At 36.5% G+C, this 21,291-nt stretch overlaps 1 protein-coding gene across 1 annotated transcript in view; it reads right to left on the bottom strand.

Moving 5' to 3' along the window:
* Positions 1-21,291, bottom strand: part of ZNF169 (zinc finger protein 169) — a 165,297-nt gene that overhangs the window by 85,668 nt on the left and 58,338 nt on the right. The gene's annotated exons all lie outside the window — the stretch shown is intronic.

Here is a 21,291-nt window from a genome sequence, read left to right on the forward strand (position 1 = left end):
CAAAAAGAAATAAAAGGTATTCAAATTGGCAAAGAAGAAGTCAAACTCTCTCTCTTCACAGATGACATGATACTTTATGTGGAAAACCCAAAAGACTCCACCCCCAAATTACTAGAACTCATACAGCAATTCAGTAATGTGGCAGGATACAAAATCAATGCACAGAAATCAGTTGCTTTCTTTCTTTCTTTCTTTCTTTTTTAAGATTTTATTTATTTACTTGGCAGAGAGAGACAGTGAGAGAGGTAACACAAGCAGGGGGAGTGGGAGAGGGAGAAGCAGGCTTCCCCCCGAGCAGAGAGCCTGATGCAGGGCTTGATCCCAGGACCCTGGGATCATGACCTGAGCTGAAGGCAGTCACTTAACCAACGGAGCCACCCAGGCGCCCCAGAAATCAGTTGCTTTCTTATACACTAACAACGCAACTGTAGAAAGAAATTAGAGAAACAATTCCATTTACAATAGCACCAAAAACCGTAAGATACCTCGGAATAAACCTAACCAAAGAGGTAAAGGATCTATACTCTAGGAACTACAGAACATTCATGAAAGAAATTGAAGAAGACACAAAAAGATGGAAAAACATTCCATGCTCATGGATTGGAAGAATAAACATTGTTAAAATGTCTATGCTACCCAGAGCCATCTATACCTTCAACGCCATCCCGATCAAAATTCCAATGACATTTTTCAAAGTGCTAGAACAAACAATCCTAAAATTTGTATGGAATCAGAAAAGACCAAGGAATCACCAAGGAAATGTTGAAAAAAGAAAAACAAAGCTGGGGGCATCACGTTGCCTGATTTCAAGCTATATTACAAAGCAGTGATCAGCAAGACAGCATGGTACTGGCACAAAAACAGACATATAGACCAATGGAATAGAATAGAAAGCCCAGATATGAACCCTCAACTCTATGGTCAAATAATCTTCGACAAAGCAGGAAAAAACATGCAATGGAAAAAAGACAGTCTCTTCAATAAATAGTGCTGGGAAAATTAGACAGCTATATACAGAAGAATGAAATTCAACCATTTTCTAACAGCATGCACAAAGATAAACTCAAAATGGATGAAAGACCTCAATGTGAGACAAGGATCCATCAAAATCCTAGAGGAGAACATAGGCAGTAACCTCTTCGACATCGGACACAGAAACTTCTTTCAAGATACATCTCCAAATTCTGGTGATGCAAAAACGAAATAGATTTTAAAATTAAAAAAAAAAAGTTTACATTCCCACCAATAGTGTAAGAGGATTTCACTTTCTCTGCATTCACGCCAACATGTGTTTGTTTCCTGAGTTGTTAATTTTAGCCATTCTGACCGGTGTGAGGTGATATCTCATTGTGGTTTTGATTTGTATTTCCCTGATGACGAGTAATGTTGAGCATTTTTCATGTGTTTGTTGGCTGTTTGTATGTTTTTTTTATAATTTAAATGCAATTAGCCAACATAGAGTAAGTATATTATTAGTTTCAGATGTAGTGTTCAATAATTCATCAGTTGCCTATAACACCCAGTACTCATCACATCATGTGCCCTCTTTAATGCCCATCACCCAATTACCTCATCCCCCCCACCTCCCCTCCAGCAACCCTGTTTGTTTCCTATAGTTGAGTTTCTCATAGTTTATCTCGCTCTCTGATGATTTCCCATTGAGTTTTTCCCTCCCTTCCCCTATGATCCTCTGAGCTGTTTCTTATATTCCACATGAGTGAAACCATATGATAATTGTCTTTCTTTGACTTTTTTTGCTCAGCATAATAACTTCCAGTTCCATCCACGTCGATGTAAATGGCAAGTATTCATTCTTTCTGATGGTTGAATAATATTCCATTGCATATATATACCACATCTTCTTTATCCATTCATCTCTCCATGAACATTTGGGCTCTTTCCATAGTTTGGCTATTGTGGACACTGCTGCTATGAACATTGGGGTGCATGTGCCCCTTTGGATCACTACATTTGTATCTTTGGGGTAAATACCTAGTAGTGCAATTGCTGGGTCATAGGGTAGCTCTGCTTTTAACTTCCTGAGGAACCTCCATACTGTTTTCCAGAGTGGCTGTACCGGCTTGCATTCCCACCAACAGTGTAAGAGGGTTCCCCTTCCTCTGAATCCTCGCCAACATTTGTTGTTTCCTGTCTTGTTAATTTTAGCCATTCTAACTGGTGTGAGGTGGTATCTCATTGGGGTTTTGATTTGTATTTCCCTGATGCCAAGGGATGTGGAGCATTTTTTCATGTGTATGTTGGCCATTTGGATGCCTTCTTTGGAGAAATGTCTGTTCATGTCTTCTGCCCATTTCTTGGTTGGATTCTTTATTTTTTGGGGTGTTGAGTTAAAGTTCTTTATAGATCTTGGATACTAGCCCTTTATCTGATATGTAATTTGCAAATATCTCTTCCTATTCCATAGGTTGCCTTTTAGTTTTCTTGACTGTCTCCTTTGCTGTGCAGAAGCTTTTTATCTTGATTAAGTCCCAATACTTCATTTTTGCTTTTGTTTCCCTTGCCTTTGGAGATGTTCCTAGCAAGAAGTTGCAATACCATTTAGAGTGATTATTGAAAGATATGAATTTATTGTCATCATGTTGCCTGTGAAGACCTTGTTTTTATAGATTGTCTCTGTAAATTTCTGTTCCATATCACTCTTGGGGTCTTTCTCCTTTTATAGAACCACCCTTAATATTTCTTGCAGGACTGGCTTAGTGGTCACATATTCTTTCAGTTTCTGCCGGTCTTGGAAGCTCTGCATCTCTCCATCCATTCTAAATGACAGCCTTGTCAGATAAAGTATTCTTGGCAGCATGTTCTTCTCGTTTAGTACCCTGAATGTGTCTTGCCATCCCTTTCTGGCTTGCCAGGACTTGGTGGATAGGTCTGATGTTATTCTGATGTTCCTCCCTCTGTATGTTAGGAATCTCTTCCCCCTCACTGCCTTTAAGATGGTTTCCTTGGTTCTACTATTTGTGAGTTTTACTATTACATGCCAGGGCATTGATCTGTTTTCCTTGATCTTGGGAAGGGTCCTCTCTGCCTCTAGTACACGAATGTTTGTTTCATTCCCCGGATTAGGGATGTTCTCAGCTACAATTTGCTCAAATATATCTTTTAGTCCTCTCTCTCCACCCCCTCAGGGATTCCAATAATTCTGACATTGGAACGTTTCATGATATCACTTATTTCTCTGATTCTATTTTCATGGATTCTGAGTTGTTTTTCCCTGGCCTCCTCTTTTCTCTTTTTGTCTATTAATTGGTCTTCTAGATCACTAATTCGTTCTTCTGCCTCACTTACCCTAGCTGTTAGATTATCTAGTTTAGATTGGATCTCATTGATAGCATTTTTAAATTCTGCCAATTCAGCTTTCATTTCTGCCCTTAGAGACTCTGTGTTGCCATTAATCGATTTCTCCATTTTAGCTATCGTCTTCAGAATTGCTACCCTGAATTCCATCTCCAACATCTTGGTTATATCTGTATCCATTTGTAAATCTGTGGCAGAAGTCATAGTCTCTGAGTCTTTCCTATTTGGGGGGTTCCTCCTCCTAGTCATTCTGTTGAGGGGTGGTTGAGGGAATGTACAGAGTCCAAATTATTGACCAGAACCCAAACAAGATGCACCTGTTTTAAAGGGACCTTAGGGTTGTCAGCCTCATGTTCTCCCAGCCTGTCTTCTGGGGGAGGGGCCTGCTGCACTGTTACTCAGGCAACCCTGTTTGAGCAGTTGCCCTGCCCCCTGTGGCAGTGGATGGGCTCAGTGAAAACCGGTTTTTTGGGGCTTTTGTTCTCTGGCGGCTTTCCCTGGTGGCTTTCCACTGGGAAAATTGGACAGCTATATACAGAAGAATGAAACTCGACCATTCTCTAACACCATACACAAAGATAAACTCAAATTGGATGAAAGACCTCAATGTGAGACAGGAATGCATCAAAATCCTAGAGGAGAACATAGGTAGTAACCTCTTTGACATTAGCCACAGCAACTTCTTGCAAGATACATCTCCAAAGACTAGTGAAACAAAAGCAAAAATGAACCTTTGGGACTTCATCAAGATAAAATCTTCTGCAGAACAAAGGAAACAGTGAACAAAACAAAGAGGCAACCCACAGAATGGGAGAAGTTATTTACAAATGACACTACAGACAAAGTGCTGATTTCCAAGATCTATAAAGAACTTCACAAACTCAACACCCAAAAAACAAATAATCAGGCAAAAAGTCAGCAGAAGTCATGAACAGACACTTCTCCAAAGAAGACATATAAAGGCTAACAGACACATGAAAAAATGTTCATCATCATTAGCCATCAGGGAAATTCAAATCCAAACCACACTGAGATACCACCTTACACCAGTTAGAGTGGCAAAAATTGACAAGGCAAGAAACAACATATGTTGGTGAGGTTGTGGGGAAAGGGGAACCCTCTTACACTGTTGGTGGGAATGCAAGTTGGTACAGCCACTTTGGAAAACAGTGTGGCGGTGCCTCAAAAATGAAAAATAGAGATACCGTATGACCCAGCAACTGCACTCCTGGGTATTTACCCCAAAAACACAGATGTAGTAAAAAGAAGGGCTATATGTACCCCAATGTTCATAGCAGCAATGTCCACAATAGCCAAACTGTGGAAAGAGCCAAGATGCCCTTCAATGGATGAATGGATAAAGAAGATGTGGTCCATATATACAATGGAATATTACTCAGCCATCAGAAAGGATGAATACCCAACTTTTACATCAACATGGATGGGACTGGAGGAGATGATGCTAAGTGAAATAAGTCAAGCAGAGAAAGTCAATTGTCATATGGTTTCACTTATTTGTGGAACATAAGGAATAGCGTGGAGGACATTAGGAGAAGGAAGGGAAAATGAAGGGGGTGGAATTGGAGGGGGAGATGAACCATGAGAGACTATGGACTCTGAGAAACAAACAGGGTTTTAGAGGGGAGGGGGGTGGGAGGATGGGTTAGCCCAATGATGGGTATTAAGGAGGGCACGTACTGCATGGAGCACTGGGTGTTATACGAAAACCATGAATCGTGGATCACTACATCAAAAACTAATGATGTATTGTATGGTGACTAACATAACATAATAAAATTAAATTAAAAAAAAAAGAAGTTGCAATACCATAAAGTGAAACAGTACTAGAATTTTTGGGGTCCCAGAGCAAGAAGAAAGAGAGAGGGATGGAAGGAATATTTGAGCAAATCATAGCTGAGAACTTCCCTACTCTGGGGAAGAAAACAGGCATTGAAGTCCAAGAGGTAGAGAGAACCCTCTCAAAGTTAATAAAAATAGATCAGCACCCCGACATATAACAGTGAAGCTTGCAAATTTCAGAGATAAAGAGAAAATCCTGAAAGCAGCTCGAGACAAGAAGTTCTTAACCTACAGGGGTAGGAATGTTAGACTGGCAGCATACTTATCCACAGAGACCTGGCAAGCCAGAAAGGGCTGGCAGGATATATTCAGGGTACTAAACGAGAAAAACATGCAGTCAAGAATACTTTATTCAGCAAGGCTATCATTCAGAATGAAAGGAGAGATAAAGAGCTTCCTGGACAAACAGAAACTAAAATAATTTGTGATCACTAAACCAGCCCTGAAAGAAATATTAAAGGGGATCCTGTAAGGGTCCCCTTTAGAGAAATGTCTGTTCATGTAAGGGAAGAGAGAGCCCAAAAGTAACATAATCAGAAAGAAACAGAGACAGTGTACAGAAACGAGGACTTTACAGGTAATACAATGTATGTCTTCTTTGGAGAAATATCTGCTTATGCTTTCTGCCCAATTCTTGACTGGATTATTTGTTTTTTGGGTGTTGAGTTTGATAAGTTCTTTACAGATTTTGGATACTAGCCCTTTATCTGATATGTCATTTGCAAATATCTTCTTCCATTTCATAGGTCATCTTTTAGTTTTGTTGATTATTTCCTGAGGTTCCTCAAAAAGTTAAAAATAGAACTATCCTATGACATCACAATTGCACTACTAGGTATTTATCCAAAGGACACAAAAATAGTGATTCAAAGGGGCACATGCACCCTAATGTTTATAGCAGCAATGTCCACAATAGCCAAAATATGGAAAGAGCCCAGATGTCCTTTGATGGATGAATGGATAAAGAAGATGTGAGTTGTATATATATAACACACACACACACATATATATACATACCCAATGAAATATTCATCAGCCATCAAAAAGAATGAAATCTTGCCATTTGCAACAATGTGGATGGAACTAGAGTGTATTATGCTAAACAAAATAAGTCAGTCAGAGAAAGATAAATACCATATGATTTCACTCATATGTGAAATTTAAGAAACAAAACAGATGAACTTAGGGGAAGGGAAGTTAAAAATAAAATTAGATAAAAACAGAGAGGGAGGCAAACCATAAGGGACACTTAAAAATAGGGAACAAACTGAGGGTTGCTGGAGGGGAAGTGGGTGGGGGGATGGGGTAATTGGGTAAAGGGTATTAACGAGGGCACTTAATGTAATGAGCACTGGGTATTATATGCAACTGATGAATCAATAAACTCTACCCTGAAACTAATAATTCACCATATGTTAACTACGTTGAATTTTTTAAAAATTTTTTTACAAGAGACAAAGGACATTATAGATTATATTAATAAATATATATTAATAAAAGGCCAATACAGTAAGAAAATATACCAATTGTAAGGATTTACACACCTACTGACAGACAATCAAAATATATGAAGTAAAAACTGACATAATTGAAGAGAGATATAGACAGTTTTTCAATAACAATTGGAGTCATCAATACCCCACTTATAATAATGGACACAAAACTAGACAGAAGATAAGAAAATGGAGGACTTAAACAACACAATATACCAAATAGATCTAACAGACACGTACAGAACACTCAACCCAGCAACAACAGCATACACATTCTTCTCAAGTGGTCATGGAACATTTTCCAGGATAGACCATACATTAGGCCACAATTTGGTCTCATTAGATTTTAAAAGATACATATTGTACAAAGTATCTTCTCTGACCACAAGAGGATAAATTAGAAACCAATAACATAAAGAAAACTGAAAAATTCAAAAAGTTGTAAATACTAAACCACAAACTCTGAAACAACCAATGGATCAAAAAATATCACAGGGGAAATTAGAAATAGGAGATGAACAAAACCAAAAACACAGCATACCAAAACCTATGGGACACAGCAAGAGCAGGGTTAAAGGAAAAGGTATAGCTGTAAGTATTTCCATTAAAAAAACCAAAAAGAAGAAAGATCTTAAGTCAACAACTTAACTTTACAACTTAAGGAACTAGAAGAAGAACCAACCAAAACCCAAGCTAGCAGAAGGGAGGAAATAATAATGATTAAAGCAGGGATACATGAAATAGAGATAATCAATGAAACCAATATATTATTCTTTGAAAGGATCAACAAAATTGACAATACCAGCAGCATTTTTCACAGAGCTAGAACAAACAACCCTAAAACTTATATGGAACCACAAAAGACCCCAAATAGCCAAAGCAATTTTGAAAAAGAAAAGCAAAGCTGGAGGCATCACAATTCTGGACTTCAAATTATATTAAAAAGCTGTAGTGATCAAAATAGTATGGTATTAGTACAAAAATAGACACACAGATCAATGGAACAGAATAGAGAGCCCAGAAATAAACCCACAATTATGTGGTCAATTAATATTCAACAAAAGAGGAAAGAATATCCAGTGGGAAAAAGACTGGTCCCTTCAACAAATGGTGCTGGGAAAACTTAAAAGTAACACGCAAAAGAATGAAACTAGACTTTCTTACACCATGCACAAAAAGAAATTCAAAGTGGATGAAAGACCTAAATGTGAGACCTGAAACCATGAAAATCTTAGATGACAGTGCAGGTGGTAAGGTCTCTGACATGAGCTGCAGCAACATTTTTCTAGATAGGTCTCCTGAGGCAAGGGGAATAAAAGCCAAAATAAACTACTGGGACTATATCAAAATAAAAAGCTTCTGCACAGCAAAGGAAACAATCAACAAAACTAAAAGACAATCTATACTTAATGGGAGAAGACATTTGCAAATGACATATCCAAAAAGGGTTAGTATCCAAAATATATAAAGAACATATAAAAGTCAACACCCAAAAGACAAATAATCCAGTTATAAAATGGGCAGAAGACATAAATAGACATTTTTTCAAAGAAGACCTACAGATGGCCAATAGATGAAAAGATGCTCAACATCACTGGTCATCTGGGAAATGTAAATCAAGACTACAATGAGATATCACCTCACACCTGTCAAAATGGCTAAAATCAAAAACACAGGAAACAACAAGTATTGGCGAGGATGTGGAGAAAAAGGAACCAACCCTCTTGCAGTGTTGGTGGGCATGCAAACTGGTACAGCCACTCTGGGAAACAGTATGGAGGTTCCTCAAAAAGTTAAAATGAGAACTACCCTATGACCCAATAATCACGCTACTGTGTATTTACCCAAAATATAAAAAAATAAAAAAACCCTAATTCAAAGGAATACATCCACTCCTATGTTTATAGCAGCATTATTTACAATAGCCAAATTACAGAAGCAGCCCAAGTGCCCAACAATAGATGAGTGAATAAAGATCAATCGATGAATAAATAAAGAAGATAATAAACAAATGAATAAAAGAATATAATGGAATATTACTTGGCCATAAAAAGAATGAAATCTTGCCATTTGCAATGTCCTGCATTCAGCTAGAGAGTATAATGCTAAGTGAAATAAGTCAGTCAGAGAAAGACAAATACCATATGATTTCATTCACGTGGAATTTAATAAACAAAACAAGCAAGGAGAAAGAGAGAGAGAGACAAGCCAAGAAACAGACTCTTAACTATAGAGAACACACTGATGGTTATCAGAGGAGAGGTGGGCAGGGGTATGGGGGAAATTAGGGATGGGATTAAAGAATGTACTTTCTGTGATGAGCACCAGGTATTGTATGGAAGTGATGAATCACTACATTGTACACCTGAAGCTAATATAACACTGTATGTGTTAACTATACTGAAATAAAATAAAATAATAAAGTAAAATAAAATAAAAGCCTGAAATAAACACTTACATATATTATCAAATGATTTTTGACATGGGTGCCAAGACCAATGAATGGGGAAAGGACAGTCTTTTTAACAAATGGTGCTGGAAAAACTGGATATCCATATGCAAAAGTATGAATCCTTACCTAACACCATATACAAGAGTAAATAAAAATAGATCAAGGAAATAACTCAAAAAGGACTTAAGAATCTAAAACAATAAAAGTCTTGGAAGAAAACTTAGGACAAAAACATTAGATTTAGCAATGATTTCTTGGCATAGGCAACAAAAGAAAAAATAGGCAAACTAAGCTTCATGAAAATTTTTAAATTGTGTGCCTCAAGAAACACTATCTGCACATTAAAAATGCTACCCATGAAAAGGGAGGAAATATTTGCAAGTCATATATCTGATTAGAGATTAATATTCACAATATATACCCCTAAAACTCACCAACAATGACAAATCTCAACTCAAAACTGGGGTGAAGGACTTGAATAAACTCTTTTCAAAGGAAGATATACAAATGGCCAATAAGCACATGAAAAGATGCTCAATATCACTAATCATTAGGGAAATGTTAATCAAAACTACAATGAAATACCATCTTGCATCCATTTGGATGCCTACTATCTAAAAAAAAAAAGAATCTAACAGAAAACAAGTGTTGGCAAGGACATGGAAAAATTGGAACTCTTGTACACCATTGGTGGGAATGCAAACTGGTGCAGCCACCGTGAAAAACAGTATGGAAGTTCCTCAAAACATTAAAAATAGAATTGCCACATTACCCAGAAATTCCACTTCTAGGTACATAACCGAAAGAAATGAAAGCAGGGTCTCAAAGAGATATTTGTACACCAATTTTTATAGCAACATTATTCACAACAGCCAAAACATGGAAGCAATCCAAGGTTCCATCAACTGATGAACCGATAAGCAAAATGTGGTCATTAAGGAGGACACATGATGTGATGAGCACTGGGTGTTATACACAACTAATGAATCATTGAACACTACATCAAAAACTAATGATGTACTAAATGTTGGTTAACTAAATTTAAATAAAAATGTGGTCCATATATACAATGGAATGTTACTCAGCCTTAAAAAGGAAGGAACTTCTACAATGTTCTGCAACATGGATGAAACTCAAGGACATTGTCTTAAGTGAAGTAAGCAATTCACAGAAGACAAATACTATGTGATTCTACCTACATGAGGTACTTAGAATAGTCAAAATCATAAAGTAGGCTAATCCATAGAGACAGAAAGTAGGCTAACATTAGAAGGTATAATGATGGTTTTCAAAGGCTGAGGGGAGGGGAAAAGGGGGGTCATTGTTTAACAGGTACAGAGTCTCATTTACAAAAGTTATAGGTGTGGATGGTGGTGACAGCTGCAAAACAATGTGAGTGTATTTAATACACTGAACCGTACACTTAAAAACGTGAAGGCGGTACATTTTTATGCATACTTTACCTCAATAAAAAAAGAAAACGATTCTATTCCTCCAGAATTATTCTCATTACCAAAATCTGTATTAGTCAGAACTCTCCATAGAAACAGAACAATAGGATATATTTATATCTATACATACATATTTTGTACAAAAGAAATTGACTCACATGATTGTGGAGGCTGGGAAGTCCAAAGTCTGCAATGGGGACTGGCAGGCTCGAGACCCAAGAGAGCCAGTGGTATAGTTCCAATCTGAAGTCCAGTAGGCAGAAACCCAGAATTTCTGATAGTGTAGACGAAATGTAAAGGCAGTTTGCTACAGAATTCCCTCTTACTTGGTGGAGGGTCAGGGTTTTGGTTCTATGTAAGCCTAACAATTGATTAGATGAGGTCCATCCACATTATGAAAGGCAATCTTCTTTACCTTTCCAATGAAAACATTAATCTCATTCAAAAACACCCTTGCAGAAACACTCAAAATAATATTTTACAAAATATTCAGTAACCTTGAGGTTCACTCAAATTCACAAATAAGATTTACTGCTGCTGGGTCTGTTAGCCTACTTTCTGTCTCTATGGATTAGTGTACTCCAGACATTCTATATAAAAGGAATCCTACAAAGAAATGGAAAAACATTCCATGCTCATGGATTGGAAGAACAAATATTGTTAAAATGTCTATGCTACCCAAAGCAATCTACACATTCAACACAATCCCTATCAAAATACCATCAGCATTTTTCACAGAGCTGGAACAAATAATCCTAAAATTTGTGTGGAACCAGAAAAGACCCTGAATAGCCGAAGTAATATTGAAAAAGAAAACCAAAGCTGGAGGCACCATAATTCTGGACTTTAGGCTATATTACAAAGCTGTAATCATCAAGACAGTATGGTACTGGCACAAAAACAGACATATAGATCACTAGAACAGAATAGAGGACCCAGAAATGGACCCTCAACTCTATGGTCCACTAATCTTCAACAAAGCAGGAAAGAATATCCAATGGACAAAAGACAGTCTCTTCAACAAATGGTGTTGAGAAAACTGGACAGCAACATGCAAAAGAATGAAACTGGACCATTTCCTTACACCACACACAAAAATAAACTCAGGTGAAATACTTAAATGTTGAGACAGGAATCCATTAAAATCCTAGAGGAGAATGCAGACAGCAACCTCTTTGACCTCTGCCACAGTTTTTTTTTTCTTTTGACATTTTGAATGTGTTAATTTGTTTTGGCCTCCAATGTCAGCACTTTGATGTCATCATTTTGAATATGTCAATATGTTCTGGCCTCCAGTGTTACTGATAAGTCACCTAGTTAAATCTTATTGATGTTCCCTTACATGTAATGAGTTGGCGGGGGGGTGGTGCTGCTTTCTAATTCTTGTCTTTGTCATTTGAGATTTTGGCTATGATGTACTTGGGTATGGATCTCCTACTAGGAGTTCATTAAGCCTCTTGGATATGTGAATACATGTTTTTCACCAAACTTGGAAAGTTTTCAGCCACTATTTCTCCTAATTATTTTCTGCTCTTTTCTCTCTCACCTCTCCTCTGGTACTCGTATTATGCATATTTTGGTGCACTTAATGTTGTTCAATGTTTCTCTGAGGCTTTGCTCATTTTTCTTCATCCTTTTCTCTCTCTGCTACTGAGATTGCATGACCTCTCTATATATTTCTAAGTTTGCTGATCCTTCTGCCAGTTAGAATCTACTGTTGAGTCCTTCTAATAAATTTTGCATTCTCCCTATTGTACTTTTCAACTACAGAATTTCTATATGGTTATTTTTAATATTTGTCTCTTTATAGATATTTTCTATTTTTTTAAAGATTATTTATTTATTTATTTGACAGAGAGAGACACAGCGAGAGAGGGAACACAAGCAAGGGTAGTGGGAGAGGGAGAAGCAGGCTTCCCACAGAGCAGGGAGCCTGATGTGGGGCTCGATCCCAGGACCCTGGGATCATGACCTGAGTGGAAGGCAGATGCTTAACAACTGAGCCACCCAGGCATCCCTAGATATTTTCTTTTTGGTGACATTGCCATCATAGTTTCCTTTAAGCATAGTTTTTCTTTAGTTCTTTGAACAGATTTATAATGACTGCTTTGAAGTCTTTGCTAAATCTGACATCTGGGTTCTTTCACAGGCAGGTTTTTTTGCTTGCTATTTTTTTTTTTTTTTGGTGTATGAATCACAGTTACATTTTTTTGCGAGTTTTATAATTTTTTTTGAAAACTGAACATTTTAAGTAATATATTGTAATAACTGAATGTTGATTACCCTATCCCCTCTCTACAGCTTCTTTTGTTGTTGTTTGCTTGTTTATTTGTTTAGTGATTTGGCTAGACAAATTTAGTGAGTAGATTATTCTATTTCCTCTGAAGTTTGAAGACTCTGCTGTCACTCCTCAGAGGGTACAGTCCTGGGCATTCACACAATTACCCTGGGATAACAAAAGTTTTTTCAGGGTAACTGCTGAAAAGGAAAAACTTCCCTGATCTCTCTGTTATGCTGTTCCCCTTGACTGGTATTACACCCATCTGTTAAGCTTCACTAATTGCTGTTTATCACTCTACTGTTTTTAACAAATTCTGGGGGGTAAAAACTGCCCCACAGTCAGATGTAATTAAATTCAGGAAGAGTTATTTTTGGGGACCAGTATTTGAGGTTTGTTCTAATCCCTGGAAGGTTCTTCTTAGCTGTCTTTCCCCCTGGTCTTCTCTAGTAAACTAGCTGGCCTACAGTTAGCTGTTGCTTTCATGGGGCTACACCAGCCTCCTCTTGATTGCTTACCACCAAAGTTTTTTTGTTATTGTCCCACAAAAGTGAGGCCTTGTTCGTTCTTTTTCATTTCTATTTTTATTTCATTTATATTTCCTCTATGTCGTTCTGATTGTGTAATTTCTATTTATCTCTCATTGACTTCATTAATTCTTCCATCTAACATCCAATCTATTGTTTTGCTCATCAATGAATTGTTAATTTCAGTTATTGTATTTCAATTCAATGATTTCTTTTTGTTTGTTTTAAGATTATGTATTTTTCTGCTGAGATTTTCTATTTTTTCATTTGTCTTAAGAGCATTTATAATTACTTAATGGATCATTTTTATGGTTGCTACTTTGAAGTTCTTGTCAGTGGTGTCAGTGTGACCAAGTTAGGAGCTAATATTTCATCCTCTGCTTAGTGGAAGCAGGAGGTACTATAATCCAAATTACAGAAAATCAAAGATAAAGAAAAAACTCTGAAAGAGGGTATAGGAAAAAAATCACCTTATCTATATAGAAACAAAGACAAGAATTATATCTGACTTCTCTTCAGGAACCATGCAAGCAAGAAGAGAGTGAATTGAAATACTTTAAAGTGTTGGTAGAAATAAAATACCAAACCATAATTCTGTACCTTGTGAAATTATCCTTCAAAAATAAAGGAGAAATAAGGGAATAAGAGTGCCACCACTTGCTACATGGAGTGGAAGGTGGGTGTAAGATCGACTTCTTGCTCAGCCCACTAACTCCATGGTGGAGAGGGAGAGTCCTAATGGTGTTGGGCTAGGGTAAGATACATATTATTAAAGTTTTTTGCTATCCTCTCAAGCCATATTTTTCTCAGTCCTTTGGCTAGGGGAATAGGGTTTTCTTGTAGCAAACCCTAGGGAAGAAAGAGAATCTGATTTCCAAAGCTACTACATTATAAGAGTCAAATGTCTGGTTTTCAACAAGAAAAAAATCACAAGGCACATGAAGAAAAAGAAAAACATGCCCATTTGAGAGAACAAAAGCAATCAACAGAAAGTGTCCCTGAAGAAACACAGGCATCAAACTCACTAGAAAAATACTTTAAAAAAAATTCTCTTAAAGATATTCAAAGAGCTAAAGGAAAGCATGGACAAAGACAGGAAAACAAAGTATGCACAAAATGAGAATATCAGTAAAAGACAGAAAATATAAAGACAGAACTAAAAAGGAATTCTGGAACTAAAATTACAGTAACTAAAATGGAAATTTCACAAAAGGGGTTCAAAAGCAGATTTGAGCAAGAAGAGAAAAGAACCACCAATGAAGATAGGAACATTGAAATGATAAAGTCTGAGGAACAGAAAGATAAAAGACAGAACAAAAGTGAATAGAACCTATGGGAACCAATAGAACACCATCAAGCAGAACAATACATGCATTGCAGAATCCCAAAGGAAGAAAATGACAAAAAGAATAATTGAATAACTCCGGGAAACAAACTGAGGGTTTTAGAGGGGAGAGGGTGGGGGGATGGGTTAGCCTGGTGATGGGTAGGTATTAATGAGGAAACGTATTGCATGGAGCACCGGGTGTTATATGCAAACAATGAATCATGGAACACTACATCAAAAACTAATGATGTACTGTATGATGACTAACATAACATAATAAAAAAAATTAAAGTAAAAAAATAAAAACATGAAACATAAAACAAGGGGAAAAAAAGAAAGAAAGAATGGCTAAAAACTTCCCAATTTGTCAAAAGACCTGAATCTACAAATTCAAGAAGCTTAATTAACTCTAAGTAGGATAAACACAAAGAGACCCCCACATAAGACACATTATAATCAAACTGTCAAATGAAAAAGACAAAGAATCATGAAAAAACAAAGGAGAGGCAACTCATCACATACAAGAAATTTTCAGTAAAATTATCATCCAATTTCTCATCAGAAACCTTGGAAGGCAGAAGACAGTGAGTTGAAATATTCAAAGTGCTGAAAGAAAAAACTGTCAACCAATAATTCTATATCCATACAAACTGCCCTTCAAAAATGAAGGGGAAATTAAGACATTCCCAGATAAATAGGAACTGAGGACATTAATTACCTCTAGACCTGTCAAGCAGGAAGGAGTCCCTCAGTTTGAAACAAAAGAACCCTAAACAGTAATTTGAAGCTATATGAAAAAAATATATGAAGATCTCAGGTAATAGTAAATACATGTGCAATTATAAAAGCTAGTAGAATTCTAATTTTGGTTTGTAACTCCACCTTTTATTTTCTACATGATTTAAAAGGCAAATGCATATTAATCCATGGTATTTATAAAAATATAGGTTGTGACAATAATAACATAAAATAAGTAGAGCTATATAGAAACAAAGGTTTTTTGGTATGGTAAAAAAGTTAAATTATGGTACCAATTCAAGTTAGATTTTTATAATTTTGATACAAGAATAAGGATTATGCACAAAAGGAAATAAGGGAATAAAAATATTCCACTGCAAAAATCAACTAAATGCAAATGAAAGCAATAATGGAGGAAATGAAGGACAAAAAGTCTATAAGGAATATAGAAAACAAATAGCAAATGGCAAAAGTAAGTCACTCTTTAAGATTTTATTTATTTATTTGAGAGAGAGAGAATGAGAGACAGAGCACAAGAGGGAAGAGGGTCAGAGGGAGAAGCAGACTCCCCGCTGAGCAGGGAGCCCGATATGGGACTCGATCCCGGGACTCCAGGATCATGACCTGAGCCGAAGGCAGTCGCTTAACCAACTGAGCCACCCAGGCGCCCGTAAGTCACTCTTTAAATAAGTTACTCCCAAGTAATTATTTTAAATGTAAATGGATTAAACTCTTCAATCAAAAGACAGAGATTGGCAGAACAGATTTTATTTTATTTATTTTTAAAAATACCCCCTAAGAGAGGCTTTTTTAAAAAGATTTTATTTATTTATTTGACAGAGAGAGACACAGTGAGAGAGGGAACACAAGCAGGGGGAGCGGGAGATGGAGAAGCAGGCCCCCCCGCTGAGCAGGGAGCCCGACGCAGGACTCAATCCCAGGACCCTGGGATCATGACCTGAGCCGAAGGCAGACACTCAGTGACTGAGACACCCAGGCACCCCAGCAGAACAGATTTTAAAAAGCATAATCTAACTGTATGTTTTCTGCAAGAGTCTCACTTTAGATCCAAAGGCACAAATACTTTGAAAGGAAAATGACAGAAAAAGATCTTCTATGCAAATAGTAACTGAAATAGAGTTGGGCTTGCTATGCTAATATCAGACAAAGTAGACAAAATCAAAACAGGTTATAAGAGACAAAGAAAGACATTATACATTAATAATAAGTTTCAGTAAAACAAAAAGATGTAAAATAATAAATATATATGTACCTAATCACAGATCCTCAAAATATACAAAGTAAAAATTTATAAAATTAAAGCAGAAATAGACAGTTCTATAACAATAGTTGAAAATTTCAATACTCCACTATCAATAATAGATAAACAACTAGCCATAGGTAAGGAAATAGAGGAGTTGAACAGCACAATAAACCAACTAAAATTAACACATATACAGAATACTCCATCTAACAACAGCAGAATACAACTTCTAATGCACACCTGGAACATCAGGATAAATGATATGTGTGGCTGCAATATAAGTCCCAATAGGTTTTAAAAGTAACTATCATATGAAGTATCTTCTCTAATCACAACAGGATGAAATTAGTAGTCAATTACACAAGGAAAACTGGAACATTCACAAATATGTGGAAATTAAATAGCACATACTTAAATAATCAATGGGAAAAAGAATAAATCACAAGGGAAATTAGAAAATCCAGAGATGAATATGAACAAAAGCACAACATACCAAAATTAATGGGAAATTCATAGTTGTAAATGCCTATTTTACAAAGAAGAAAGATTTCAAGTCAATAACCTAACTTTACACCTTCAAGAACTAGAAAAAGAACAAATTAAACACAAAGCTAGCAGAAGGAAGATAATGATTAAAATTAGGGTAGAGATTTAAAGAACAGAAAAACAACAGAGAAAATCAGTGAAACTAAAATTTGGTTCTTTGAAAAAATAACAAAATGGACAAATCCTTACTAAGATGACAAAGAAAAAGAGAAGATGCAAATAACTAAAATCAAAAATAAAAGTGGGCATATTATTATGAATCTTGCAGATAAAATCTTGCAGAGGATTAGAAGTGGATACTATGAACAACTGTACACCAACAAATTAACCTAGAAGTAATAGACAAATCTCCTGAAACACAAATTACATAAACTGACTCAGAAAGAAAGAAATTTTTTTTAAAGATTTTATTTATTTATTCATGAGAGAGAGAGAGAGAGAGAGAGAGAGAGAAGCAGAGGGAGAAGCAGGCTCCCAAAGAGCAGGGAGCCCGATGCGGAACTCGATCCCAGGACTCTGGGATCATGACCTGAGCCGAAGGCAGACGCTTAACCATCTGAGCCACCCAGGCGCCCAAGAAAGAAATTTTGAACAGACATAGAATAGTAAGAAGATTGAAACAGTAACCACATTTCTCCCAACATAGAAAAGTTCTGGAGAAGCTGGCTGCACTGGTGAATTCTATGAAACATTTAAAGAAGAGTTAATACCAATCCTTTTCAAACTCTTCCCAAAAGCTGAAGAGGAGGGAACACTTCCTATCTCATTCCACAAGGCCAGCATTGCTTTAGTGCCAAAGCCAGATAAAGAAAGAAAGAAAGAAAACTACAGGCCAATATTCTTCATGAATGCAGATGCAAAAATACTCAACAAAATAGCAGATTAAATCCAATAGCATCTTTAAAAGATTATTCACCATGACCAAGTGGAATTTTATCCCAGGAATGTAAGGATGGTTCACAAAAGAAATTTAGTGTACATCTGTATCTTTGGGGTAAATGCCCAGTAGTGCAACTGCTGGGTCATAAGGTAGCTCTATTTTTAATGTCCTAAGGAATTTCCATACTGTTTTCCAGAATGGCTGTACCAGCCTGCATTCCTACCAACAGTGTAAGAGGGTTCCCTTTTCTCCACATCCCTGCCAACATTTGTTGTTTCCTGTCTTGTTAATTTTAGCCATTCTGGTGTCAGGTGGTATCTCATTGTAGTTTTGATTTGTAGTTCTCTGATGGCAAGTAATGTGGAGCATTTTTTCAAGTAGTGAAAAGAAGGGGCACCTGCACCCCAGTGTTCACAGCAGCAATGTCCACAATAGCCAAACTGTGGAAGGAGCTGAGATGTCCTTCAACAGATGAATGGATAAAGAAGATGTGGTTCACATATACAATGGAATATTGTTCAGCCATCAGAAAGGATGAATAACTACCATTTACATTGACATGGATGGAACTGGAGGGTTTTATGTTAAGTGAAATAAATCAATCAGAGAAACACAATTATCTTATGGTTTCACTTATATGTGGAACATAAGGAATAGTGCAGAGAACAATAGGGGAGGGGGGGCGAACTGAATGGGAAGAAATCATTGAGGGAGACAAACCATATGAGACTCTTGACTCTGGGAAACAAACAGGGTATGGAAAGGGAGGTGGGTGGAGGGATGGGGTAACGGGATGATGGGCATCAAAGAGGGCACGTGATATGATGAGCACTGGGTGTTATATTCAACTAATGAATCATTGAACATTATATCAAAAATTAATGATGTAGTATACCTTGGCTAATTTAAATTTAAAAAAAGAAAATCAGTGTAATATATCACACTGATAGAATGGAGGAAAAAAGATGATCATCTTAATTGACGTAGAAAAGGCATTTGGCAAAATCCAACACCTTTTCATGATAAAAACTCAGAAAACTAGGAATAAAGAGAAAATTCTTCAACATGGTAAAGGTTATTTATGAAAAGCCCATAGCTGATATTAAATTCAATGGTAAAGGCTAAAAGTTTTCATCCTGAAATCAGGAACAAGATAGGCACACCCATTTCACTATTAGAAGTTCTAGTCAGAGCTACTAGACAAGAAAAAGAAATGAAAGACATTCAAATTGGAAAAGAAGAGGTAAAACTATCTCTCTTAGAAGGTGACATGTTCCTATTACACAAAATCCCAAATAATTCACAAAAAAGCTAGTACACCTAATAAACAAATTCAGCAAATTTGTAGTATACAAAATAAAACCACAAAAATCAGTTGTGTTTTTATATACCAGCAATGAACAATCAAAAAAGAATTAAGAAAGCAATTCAATTTTCAGTAACATCTAAAAGCATTAAATATTTAGGAATAAATCTAACCAAGAAGGTAAAAGACTTATACTCTGAAAACTACACAACATTGCTGGGAGAAATTAAAGAAGACCTAAATACATGAAAAAATATCCCACATTCATGGACTGGAAGACATAACATCATTAAGATGGCAGTACTACCCAAAACAATCTAGAGATTCAGTGCAATTACCACAAAAATTTCAACTGCCTTTTTTTTGCAGGAATGAGAAGTTGTTCTTCAAATTCATATGGAATTACAAGGTGCCCCAAATAACCAAAACAATCTTAAAAGGAATAAGAATAAAGTTGAAGGATGCATACTTCCCAATTTCAAAACTTGCTACAAAGCTACAGTAACTAAATCATTTGGTACTGGCAGAAGGACAGACATACAAATTACTGAAATGGAACATTGAACAGAGTAGAGTCCAGATAGACCTTCACATATATAATCAATTGATTTTTGACAGGTGTGCCAAGACCATTCAATAGGGAAAGGACAATACTTTCTCCAAATCATGCTGGGAAAACTAAATGTCCACATACAAAAGAATGAAATTGGATCCTTACCTCATACCATATACAAATGTTAACTCAAAATAGATCAAAGATCTAAACATAACAACTAAAAAGATATAATTTTTAGAAGAAAATGCTGGGGAAAGTCTTCGTGACATTGGATTTAGCAACAATTTCATGGGTATGATTCCAACAGCACCAGCAACAACAAATAATATATATATTATATATATGTTTATATATTACTATTTCCATACTTTTGTTGTATAAGTGTGTCCTAGCTTTTGTGTCTTTATTAGATATACCTTCCTTGCATTGACATTATAAAAATATTCTCCCATATTTTCTTCTAATTCATTTAGACGCTTTATCTACTTATAATCCATTGTATATGGTATGAATCATGAATACAGGTAGTACAGGTGTGAATGTATTTTTTTCCAAATAGCCATCCACTTGCCCCAGTAGCTTCTGCCAAGCTCTGGGTCTTTACCACTTATTTTGTAAATTGTCTTAATCTTATATTCCTGAGCCCTGCACTTCAGTAATCAAAACTCCACAGGAGTGCCATAATAGATAAAAATGAAGAAAGCACACCTTGCAAAACATACACTGACTCACAAAACAAGCTACCAAACAAAAACTATGATGTCCATCACTAACTCTGTACAACTCTTGTAACACCAGTTTGTTCTGACGGACCTAAATGTGTTCTAAGATAGAACCACAGATGAACCAGCCCAAGAGCAACCTAAAGAGACTTGTACACTCTAAAAAATAGACCACTATTTGTTATAGTTAAGTCCCTATTTTATAAATTCTGAATAATCCCTGCCAATACCATCCTATGCCCAACTCCAGCCCCAGACACCCCCTAGCAGCCCCCGCCCTACCCCATTCTGAGATGCCCCACAGTTCCATATTCTTTGCGCTCCCCTTTTGCAGAGTAACAAATATGACTTTGACTATAGGTGTGTTCCTGATGGTTTTTGGGCAATGACTTTATCAATTTTTAAAATTATAACACTAAATCTGAAAACAAAGATAATACTATCTCTTGACCAAAAAAGGTAACAACTCTCTGGAAACAGAGGACTAAGACAAGAAGCAGTTAATGGAAGACGTGGCCTCAGACAACAGCCGCAGCCCAGAACCCATGCAGGTGAATTCCACCTTAGACAGTAAGA

The sequence above is a fragment of the Callorhinus ursinus genome, unplaced genomic scaffold (assembly GCF_003265705.2).
Source record: "Callorhinus ursinus isolate GAN/ISIS: 27379988/994484 unplaced genomic scaffold, GSC_fseal_2.0 scaffold28, whole genome shotgun sequence".
Lineage (NCBI taxonomy): Eukaryota > Metazoa > Chordata > Mammalia > Carnivora > Otariidae > Callorhinus > Callorhinus ursinus.